The sequence below is a fragment of the Euprymna scolopes genome, unplaced genomic scaffold, assembly GCF_053919585.1.
Source record: "Euprymna scolopes isolate OS-2025 unplaced genomic scaffold, ASM5391958v1 sca1, whole genome shotgun sequence".
NCBI lineage: Eukaryota > Metazoa > Mollusca > Cephalopoda > Sepiida > Sepiolidae > Euprymna > Euprymna scolopes.
In genome coordinates, this window is record NW_027633102.1 from 763148 (window position 1) to 773147 (window position 10000).

Consider the following 10000-nt stretch of genomic DNA (forward strand, 5'->3'; position numbering starts at 1 on the left):
GACCACCATTTTCAGGTGTCGGAGGTGGGTCTGGACGAATACCAACACCATTTCTGGGGTTTCACAACCGCCCGGCTTCTCCGACATATGTTGGAAAGGAGTAGCGATCGAGCGAAGGGGGCTGTCGGTAGGCGGCCGCGGGTTGCATGTGTGCCCGGGACAGCACCCCCATCCAACTAAGGGGTGTCCCCCGGGGGCCAGGGGGACCTCGTCCAGGTCGGCCGGGCGCTTCCAGACGCCTACCGACACCGGTCAGGTCGGCGAGGCTCCCGGCGGCCCCGAGCGGGACCACAGGTTGCGGAAGGCGTCCAAGTGAGCGGCGGCGACGCCAGGAGGCCCCCGGGGTCGACTCCGCGGCCCCCGGGTCGGTGTGCGGGCCTCCAGAGCTCGATAAAGTAGTGGTGTCGCTAGCGGTCGAGAAGGCACTTTTCGACGCCTACTGCCACCCCCACATGGCGGTAGGCGCAAAACTGGAAAATCGCCGACCAGAAATGTCGCTTCGTATAATCGACGTTTTTTTTGACCACCATTTTCAGGTGTCGGAGGTGGGTCTGGACGAATACCAACACCATTTCTGGGGTTTCACAACCGCCCGGCTTCTCCGACATATGTTGGAAAGGAGTAGCGATCGAGCGAAGGGGGCTGTCGGTAGGCGGCCGCGGGTTGCATGTGTGCCCGGGACAGCACCCCCATCCAACTAAGGGGTGTCCCCCGGGGGCCAGGGGGACCTCGTCCAGGTCGGCCGGGCGCTTCCAGACGCCTACCGACACCGGTCAGGTCGGCGAGGCTCCCGGCGGCCCCGAGCGGGACCACAGGTTGCGGAAGGCGTCCAAGTGAGCGGCGGCGACGCCAGGAGGCCCCCGGGGTCGACTCCGCGGCCCCCGGGTCGGTGTGCGGGCCTCCAGAGCTCGATAAAGTAGTGGTGTCGCTAGCGGTCGAGAAGGCACTTTTCGACGCCTACTGCCACCCCCACATGGCGGTAGGCGCAAAACTGGAAAATCGCCGACCAGAAATGTCGCTTCGTATAATCGACGTTTTTTTTGACCACCATTTTCAGGTGTCGGAGGTGGGTCTGGACGAATACCAACACCATTTCTGGGGTTTCACAACCGCCCGGCTTCTCCGACATATGTTGGAAAGGAGTAGCGATCGAGCGAAGGGGGCTGTCGGTAGGCGGCCGCGGGTTGCATGTGTGCCCGGGACAGCACCCCCATCCAACTAAGGGGTGTCCCCCGGGGGCCAGGGGGACCTCGTCCAGGTCGGCCGGGCGCTTCCAGACGCCTACCGACACCGGTCAGGTCGGCGAGGCTCCCGGCGGCCCCGAGCGGGACCACAGGTTGCGGAAGGCGTCCAAGTGAGCGGCGGCGACGCCAGGAGGCCCCCGGGGTCGACTCCGCGGCCCCCGGGTCGGTGTGCGGGCCTCCAGAGCTCGATAAAGTAGTGGTGTCGCTAGCGGTCGAGAAGGCACTTTTCGACGCCTACTGCCACCCCCACATGGCGGTAGGCGCAAAACTGGAAAATCGCCGACCAGAAATGTCGCTTCGTATAATCGACGTTTTTTTTGACCACCATTTTCAGGTGTCGGAGGTGGGTCTGGACGAATACCAACACCATTTCTGGGGTTTCACAACCGCCCGGCTTCTCCGACATATGTTGGAAAGGAGTAGCGATCGAGCGAAGGGGGCTGTCGGTAGGCGGCCGCGGGTTGCATGTGTGCCCGGGACAGCACCCCCATCCAACTAAGGGGTGTCCCCCGGGGGCCAGGGGGACCTCGTCCAGGTCGGCCGGGCGCTTCCAGACGCCTACCGACACCGGTCAGGTCGGCGAGGCTCCCGGCGGCCCCGAGCGGGACCACAGGTTGCGGAAGGCGTCCAAGTGAGCGGCGGCGACGCCAGGAGGCCCCCGGGGTCGACTCCGGGCCCCCGGGTCGGTGTGCGGGCCTCCAGAGCTCGATAAAGTAGTGGTGTCGCTAGCGGTCGAGAAGGCACTTTTCGACGCCTACTGCCACCCCCACATGGCGGTAGGTGTAAAATCGGAATAGACCGGACCAGGAATGTCGAGGGGGAAAAAAATGACAAAGTCCTGGTGTGCCTAGGCGTCGAGAAGGCACTTTGCGACGCCTACCGACATCCCCATGTGGCAGTAGGCGTAAAACTGGAAAATCGCCGACCAGAAATGTCGCTTCGTATAATCGACGTTTTTTTTGACCACCATTTTCAGGTGTCGGAGGTGGGTCTGGACGAATACCAACACCATTTCTGGGGTTTTCCAGTTTGAAAGTTTTATAAAACATGTTCGGTAGGAAGCACACTTTGGTGTGTCGGTTCGTCGGAGCAGCGACTCTTTGCCTCGTGGTGGTCCGGAACGTCTCTACGGGCTTGTCGCAAAGGCGTCAGAAAGTGGCATCTCCGCCGCCTAGGGCTGTCACCGTTATCGCTGTCGCCGCGCTCCAACTTGTTTTGATCCGCCGCCTTCGTTCCTGCCAACCGTGCGCCCGCTCATCGTCGTTAGGTTATAATACGTGGTACGTGTGTGTGCTTCTCCGTGGACCTAGGGCTGCTCGACGTGTCGAACGATATGTTGGAACAACTAACGGCTCCTTTTCCTGGTTCCATAGTCGTCGTGGTACCCGCGTCGTCAGCCATATCTATGTCCACCATGTTTAGCCGATACGTTTGCTGCAGCTTCTGCTTCCGCCTCAGCGTTCGCCGCTCTCAGCCGCCGCTGTTGTTGCTGCCGTTCTGCCATTCAACCACTACCTGCGAATCTTTCGATGATCGGCCGAACGACCCATCGCTGTGCGACCGATAAATCCTCCGGATTAGGGAGAAACGCCGCCGCTCTCTGCCGCCGTCGAACGGAAAAACGTACATTGTAACGAACGAACGAACGAACGAACGAATTAACGAACGAGCGAACAAACAAACAAAAATAGCCGCGGGGGATGCACTATGTAGATCCTGATCCCCTTGTAACCATACGTACGTTGTTCGATGCTCTCCCGTCCTGGAAGTCGCCGCAGCAAACAGGAGGATGAGCAGCAGCAGGCGCCGCCGCCGTAACCGCCGCCTGCCTGCCGCCTCCTACTCCTGTCAGCGTCCGATCTCACAGCCGTGTGAACGTTCGCTGACACCCGATTTCTTTCCGTCTGGCAAAACCTTGGACGTCCCGCTCGCGGTACACGTGCTGCAGCGACTTCTCGTCCGACAACGCATAAGCGTCGACGTCTGCCGCCGCATCTTCTGATACGTGGACGGTGATAGCGCTAGTCCCTTCTTGCGCCACCTCCACCTTTGTTAGCGCCAAAGAAGATCGATCGAGCAGTCGTGGTCGCAGTCGATTAACCCGTTTTCACCGTCCGCAGTTCCCAAGCCGCCGATCAAGTCGTTGCTCTTCTTGTTCGTTCTTCCCATACCGTCGATTTGCACGGCTGCCGGATGAGCCATCCTCTGTCCGGCGAAGCGCTCACGTCAGTGATCGATACTTGCACCGACAGTCCTCCCGCTCGCGACTCGGTGCTCGAATCGGACTCGTTCGTTTTTATCTCGATGCGATTGTGAAAAGGGGGACCGGTCGTCAATGTCGTGTGTGTCGACGATGTTGTTCGCCCGGTCCGCCGCGTTGTTGTCGTTTTTTTTTTTTTTTTTTTCCCCTAACGTTCGCCGTCGCACGGACGAAAGGGTGAGAAAAAAAAAAAAGCTCGAAAAAGCCGCCCAAAAAAATCGGACCGAGGAGCCGCTTGCGAGAACGCGCCATGTGCACGTTGTCTCTCCTCGGTTTTCCGAGCACGAACACGACGCCGGTCGGTCGGTCGGTCGACGAAGGCGACGACGAAGGTGACGGGAAAATTTACGCCGCCGCTGCCCTGGTCCAGCTCCTCCCCGATGACGGCTGTGATGTTGACGTTGACGTTGGCGACGACGACGACGACGACGGAGACGACGACGACGACGAGACGGCATCGATGGCGACCACGATGACGACGACCTCGACGAGTTCAGTCTGCACCTTGACCTCCGATGTCCGTGTGCACTGCCGTCGTGCTGTTTGTCGTTTGTCGTATGTATCGCTGTCAAGGGTGCCGTTGTCGTTGTTGTTGTCGACGTTGTTGCTTGCTCTCTCGTCTCGGTCGGTTGGTACGTTGATGACGACGACGACGACGACGAAGACGACGACGACGACGACGAGACGGCATCGATGGCGACCACGATGACGACGACCTCGACGATTCCAGTCTGCACCTTGACCTCCGATGTCCGTGTGCACTGCCGTCGTGCTGTTTGTCGTTTGTCGTATGTATCGCTGTCAAGGGTGCCGTTGTCGATGTTGTTGTTGTCGACGCTGTCGTCTGTTCTCTCTTCTCGGCCGGCTGTGACGTGGACGTTGACGACGACGACGACGAGACGGAATCGATGGCGACCACGATGACGACGACCTCGGCGAGTTCAGTCTGCACCTTGACCCTCGATGTCCGTGTGCACTGCCGTCGTGCTGCTTGTCGTTTGTCGTATGTATCGCTGTCAAGGGTGCCGTTGTCGTTGTTGTTGTCGACGTTGGTCGCTTTCGTTCTTTGAGTCTCGGTCTCGGTCCAAGTCAGGGGAGAAACAAAAAAGAGGCCATCAGCGCGGGCAGCGCGCTTCTACTGACGGCGAACCCCCTCGAAAAATAAATAAACACGTGCCCGTCGTTGTAGTTGTCTGTCTTATGTCGGTCGGTCGGCTCGGTCGGTCTGTCGTTCTGTCGAAACAAAGTCCCAAATTCCAACGATACCTGGTTGATCCTGCCAGTAGTCATATGCTTGTCTCAAAGCTTAAGCCATGCAAGTGTAAGTTCACGCCACGCATTAGAACGGGCGAAACCGCGAATGGCTCAGGAACCGGACCTAATCCTCGGGACCGTATTCCTCCTCGGAGGCGATGGATAACTGTGGCAATTCTAGAGCTAATACATGTGACACAGGCCGCGATCGGTCGGCGCGCCGTCGTCGCCACGCCTCGCGCGCTGGCACCCGCGTCGGCCGTTCCGGGTCGCGGCGCTACATATTAGACTGAGACCGATGCGCGTCATTCCGTCCTCCCGTCGTCGGCGTTCCCGCTCGCGGGTCCGTTCGGTGGCGGGGCTCATAGGGCGGCGCGCTCCGCTTTGGTGACTCTGGATAACTCACTGGTCGATCGCACGAGCTTTCACGCCCGGCGACGGGTCTCTCGAGGGTCCGCCCTATCAACTGTCGACGGTCGGTTAAGTGCCTACCGTGGTTACTACGGGTAACGGGGAATCGGGGTTCGATTCCGGAGAGGGAGCATGCGAAACGGCTACCACATCCAAGGAAGGCAGCAGGCGCGCAAATTACCCACTCCCGGCACGGGGAGGTAGTGACGAAAAATAACGACGCGGGACTCTGTCGAGGCCCCGCGATCGGAATGAGTACACTTCAAATCCGTTAACGAGGACCAACCGGAGGGCAAGTCTGGTGCCAGCAGCCGCGGTAATTCCAGCTCCGGTAGCGTATATTAAAGTTGTTGCGGTTAAAAAGCTCGTAGTCCGAACTCGGGTTCGTGGTCGCGCAAGCGGCCCCGGGGCGGCGGCGCCATCGTCCGTCGTTGACTTTGGTCGTCCGTTCGCATTCCCGGCCCTTTCCGCCGGTGTCAACCGCTAGCATACCCGCCACGCGGTCCTGCCGGCGAGGTGGACGAGGAGGTCGTGATCGGGATCCGGGAAAAAAAAACAAGTGGTCGTCGGTTCGGTTCCGGGAGTAGTCTAACGGGGGGGTGCTACGTGTGTGTGTTTGGGTGCGTTCATTCGCATCCCCGCACTCTGACCCCCGCGCTTCTCTCCCTCTCCCTTTCCGCGCGTTCCTCTTTTTTTTGAACCCCCCGGTCCGCTCCGAGTCCCTGCTTCGTGTCTTGTCTGCGCGCGTGTTGCGGTCGGCGGTTTCTCCTCCAAGGGTGCTCTTAACCGAGTGTCCGCGGCGGCCGGTACGTTCACTTTGAAAAAATTAGAGTGCTCAGAGCGGGCTGTTCAAGCTTGCATACGATAAGCATGGAATGATGGAAGAGGGCCTCGTCTACGTCTGTCGGTCTCCGTCTACGGCGAGGCAATGATCGAAGGGAGCGGTCGGGGCCACTCGTATTGCGACGTTAGAGGTGAAATTCTTGGATCGTCGCAAGACGAACTGCAGCGATGGCGTGTGGCAAGCACGTTTTCCTCGATCAAGAGCGAAAGTCGGAGGTTCGAAGACGATCAGATACCGTCGTAGTTCCGACCGTAAACGATGCCGACCGGCGATCCGCCGGCGTTCGCTTCCATGACCCGGCGGGTAGCCTGCGGGAAACCAGAGTTCGGTTCCGGGGGGAGTATGGTTGCAAAGCTGAAACTTAAAGGAATTGACGGAAGGGCACCACCAGGAGTGGAGCCTGCGGCTTAATTTGACTCAACACGGGAAAACTCACCCGGTCCGGACACCGGTAGGATTGACAGATCGATAGCTCTTTCTCGATTCGGTGGGTGGTGGTGCATGGCCGTTCTTAGTTGGTGGAGCGATCCGTCTGGTTGATTCCGATAACGAACGAGACTCCGGCCTGCTAACTAGTGCGCCGATGTCAGTGATTTTTACGGCGGGCTCGGCGTCCTCCGTGGCGCTCGGGTCCGGGTCGGTTTTCTCACGCACTTCTTAGAGGGACGGGTGGCAGAAAGCCACACGAGGCGGAGCGATAACAGGTCTGTGATGCCCTTAGATGTCCGGGGCCGCACGCGCGCTACACTGGAGGTATCAGCGGGGACTTCGCCCCGGCCCGAGAGGGTTGGGAAACCTCTGAACCACCTCCCGTGATAGGGATCGGGGCCTGTAACCAACCCCGTGAACGAGGAATTCCCGGTAGGCGCGGGTCAACAGCCCGCGTCGATCACGTCCCTGCCCTTTGTACACACCGCCCGTCGCTACTACCGATCGAACGGTCCGGTGAGGTCCTCGGATCTGGCCGACGACGCCGCCGGGCAGTGCGCGACGTGTCCGTCACGACACTCGTGCATCTACGCCTCGGCGTTCGATGCCTGGAGAAGACGACCGAACCCGATCGTTTAGAGGAAGTAAAAGTCGTAACAAGGTTTCCGTAGGTGAACCTGCGGAAGGATCATTACCGTTTTCCCGTTCGAGACTGGTTTGTTGTTTTCCGGCCTACCTCCTCTGTCTGTCGGCGTCAACGCCTCGAATGCGCGCAAACAAACCTATAAAAGGCGGAGCGAGAGATAGATTTGTGGTGACGCGGAGGTTTTTAAAGCCCCAGCTCTTCTTGCTTGCTTCCGCGTCTTACCACCTGTTTGTTTTTTCGCCCACCGCAAGTGATGGCCGCTTCTTCTTTGCCTTGTCGCCGCTTTATCGTTTTTTGTTTTTTTGCAGCCGCTGTGCCACCGCCGCTAGCTAAAAACAAACTACTCGCGACATTGCAATGCCGTCACGCCTCCTCGCACAGACCTCCTCGCACACTACTAAATCTATATAAACAAAAACTAATATAAAAAAACCCAAGTGCTGAACCCTGGACGGGGGATCACTCGGCTCGTCCGTCGATGAAGAGCGCGGCCAGCCGCGAGAACTGATGCGAATTGCAGGACTCAGTGAACATCGACACCTCGAACGCACATTGCGGCCCCGAGATCCCTTGTCTCGGGGCCACGTCCGGTCGAGAGGCGGAACGTTACATGTCTTTCTCCGTTAACGAAACGACATCTTGCCGTCCCCGTGCCCGCCCGGTCCTCGGCACGGTGGTAACCGGGACGTCGCAGGAGCGAGTGACGAGGGGGAAGAAAAATAAAAAAAGAATTGACTCCTTTCAATGTCTTTTTTTTTTTTAAAACCCTCTCCGGCCTCCTCCTTCGTCTCCCGCTGGCAGACCGCGGAGTCTTTTCCCTTTTCGACCGCGTGAAGAAACACTGTGGAGGAGGAGCAGGAGGAGTCTGTCCGAAAGCAGCCGAAGGGAGAACAAAACAAAAAAAAAGCACCGACCTAACCGACTGCCGACGTAAGCGCCGCCTGCTCGTCTCGCTCTCTGCCTCATGAAGGTGTCTCTCAGCGACGCCTCGAGCAGCGCGACGAGCACGGCCGTCGCACCGTAAAAAGGTGGCCGCGTCGTAGGCAACGTCGGATGGGGAGGACCCAGGCTTTTTTTTAATTGTTGGCTTCTTCATTTTCGGTCGGACGGGCGCTATATCGGCCAGCCGTCGTCACACGGAGGGTACCGATCGAGATTCCTCTCCTCCAAACACCACACTCTACTAAAAACCGCCGCCCTCGGCTCGGACGAGACGACCCGCTGAACTTAAGCATATCGCTAAGCGGAGGAAAAGAAACCAACCGGGATTCCCTTAGTAACGGCGAGTGAACCGGGAGAAGCCCAACGCCGAATCCCGTCGCAAGTAAAAGGCTTCGGGACGTGTGGCGCATGGGTCGAAGGCAGCCGTTCGTTTTCGTCTCGCATAGTTCGGAGTTCCCTCGATCGGGGCCGCCCGCGGCGGGTGCCAGGCCCATTCGGTGCGGACGGCGAGCGACGGCCTTCGATCCGAGAGTCGGGTTGCTTGGGAACGCAGCCCAAATCGGGTGGTAAGCTCCATCCAAGGCTAAATACCGGGACGAGTCCGATAGTCGACAAGTACCGTGAGGGAAAGTTGAAAAGAACTTTGGAGAGAGAGTTCAAGAGAACGTGAAACCGCCCAGGGGTAAACGGGTGGGACCGCTCACCGCGATCGCGGGGGGACTCAGTCCGGTGCTGCCTAGGCTCGAGCCCAAACTCGATGTGTGTTCTTGAAAGAGAGGCCGTCGCGGCACAGGTCGTCGTTCGTCGTGTCCGCGGGGGACTCGTTCCCCGCGGTTCCAGCTTTTGTGCCCGCGTCGCCGACGAAGGAGACGGGCCGCGTGGATAGCGGGAAGGGAAACGTGGTGACGACCGCGGCGTCGGTAGGTGGCTGCGTCGGTTGGCTGCGACGGAGGGGACTCGTCCTCTCGATCGCTGCTGCCGCCGGGCCCTAACCCGCCGCATCCGTCGCCGCCGCTTCTTCTTTCCTCCTGCTCCCTCCGCGCGCGACTCCGCTGCACCCGTCCCCTTCATCATCGCTCGGCGTAATCATGGCGCGGGCGCTTCGGCGCGACCTCCGCGCGGCCGGCACCGGACGCACTTCCCCTCCGGTCCGTCGTCGCGACCCGTTCCCGGCGTGCAGGTCGAACACGCGGGTTTTTTTCCGTAGGCGGCAGGCGTTTCATCACCCTGAAAACCCCCGTCTTCCCACCTTGTGAAGTCGGGGGCCACCGGCCGTCGGGCCCGCGAACGTAACTGCCCCTTTCTGCCGGGAACGGAGGAAATCTGACACGATCCGTTACACGTGGCGAGCCGGTCCGTTTTGATCCCGCCGGAAGTCGCGTGCGGGCGACGCACTCTGTGTGTCGCTCCTTAGGCGCCCCACCGTCTCGGGCGCGTGCGCGATGAGAGGCGGGATAGGACTGGCGCGGCCTCGCCGTCACGCACCTCGCCGACGTTTCGGGTTCTTGTCGGGGGCAACCCCGCCCGCGCCCGTTTCCGTTTCCGGAGAGGTCGCTCGGCGACGCTTTTTTACTCGAGCCGCCCGCCACCCCGGGTCAGCGACGTGCATCGGCAACCCACCCGACCCGTCTTGAAACACGGACCGAGGAGTCCTGGCCGTTCGCGAGTCGTAGGGGCCACCTCTGACTAACCCCGAAGGCGAAGCGAAAGCGAGAGAGCGTGTAGGAGGGCGTCGATCGGGAGAGGTGTCGTGGCAAAGTCGTCCGGGGGTCGTCGGGGGGTGTCGTCGGTCTCGTGCCGTCGTCTTCTCCTCGCCTCACCCGCCTCCGAGCCGTGCCCGATCCCGCCGGCGCGGCGTTTTCGGCCTTCCGCCGTCGCTGCTGCGGTGCCCGCAACTTTTCCTTTTTTCTCTCTTCCCGAGAGAGATAGGAGAGGGAAGGCTCGTGGCTGACGTGCGGTTGTTTTTCCCT

At 60.1% G+C, this 10000-nt stretch overlaps 2 non-coding genes and 1 pseudogene across 2 annotated transcripts in view; all 3 read left to right on the forward strand.

The window, feature by feature from the left end:
• The first annotated feature begins 4767 nt into the window (after positions 1-4767).
• On the forward strand, positions 4768-7136 carry LOC145273489 (small subunit ribosomal RNA; annotated as a pseudogene).
• A 395-nt stretch (positions 7137-7531) lies between these two features.
• Positions 7532-7689, forward strand: LOC145273316 (5.8S ribosomal RNA). The gene has a single exon (XR_013866311.1). It is a non-coding gene; the product is annotated as a 5.8S ribosomal RNA (ribosomal RNA).
• A 593-nt stretch (positions 7690-8282) lies between these two features.
• LOC145273158 (large subunit ribosomal RNA) overlaps positions 8283-10000 on the forward strand; it is a 5728-nt gene continuing 4010 nt past the window's right edge. Inside the window, exon 1 of the ribosomal RNA XR_013866190.1 lies at positions 8283-10000. This exon is cut by the window's right edge and continues 4010 nt beyond it. This is a non-coding gene — a ribosomal RNA (large subunit ribosomal RNA).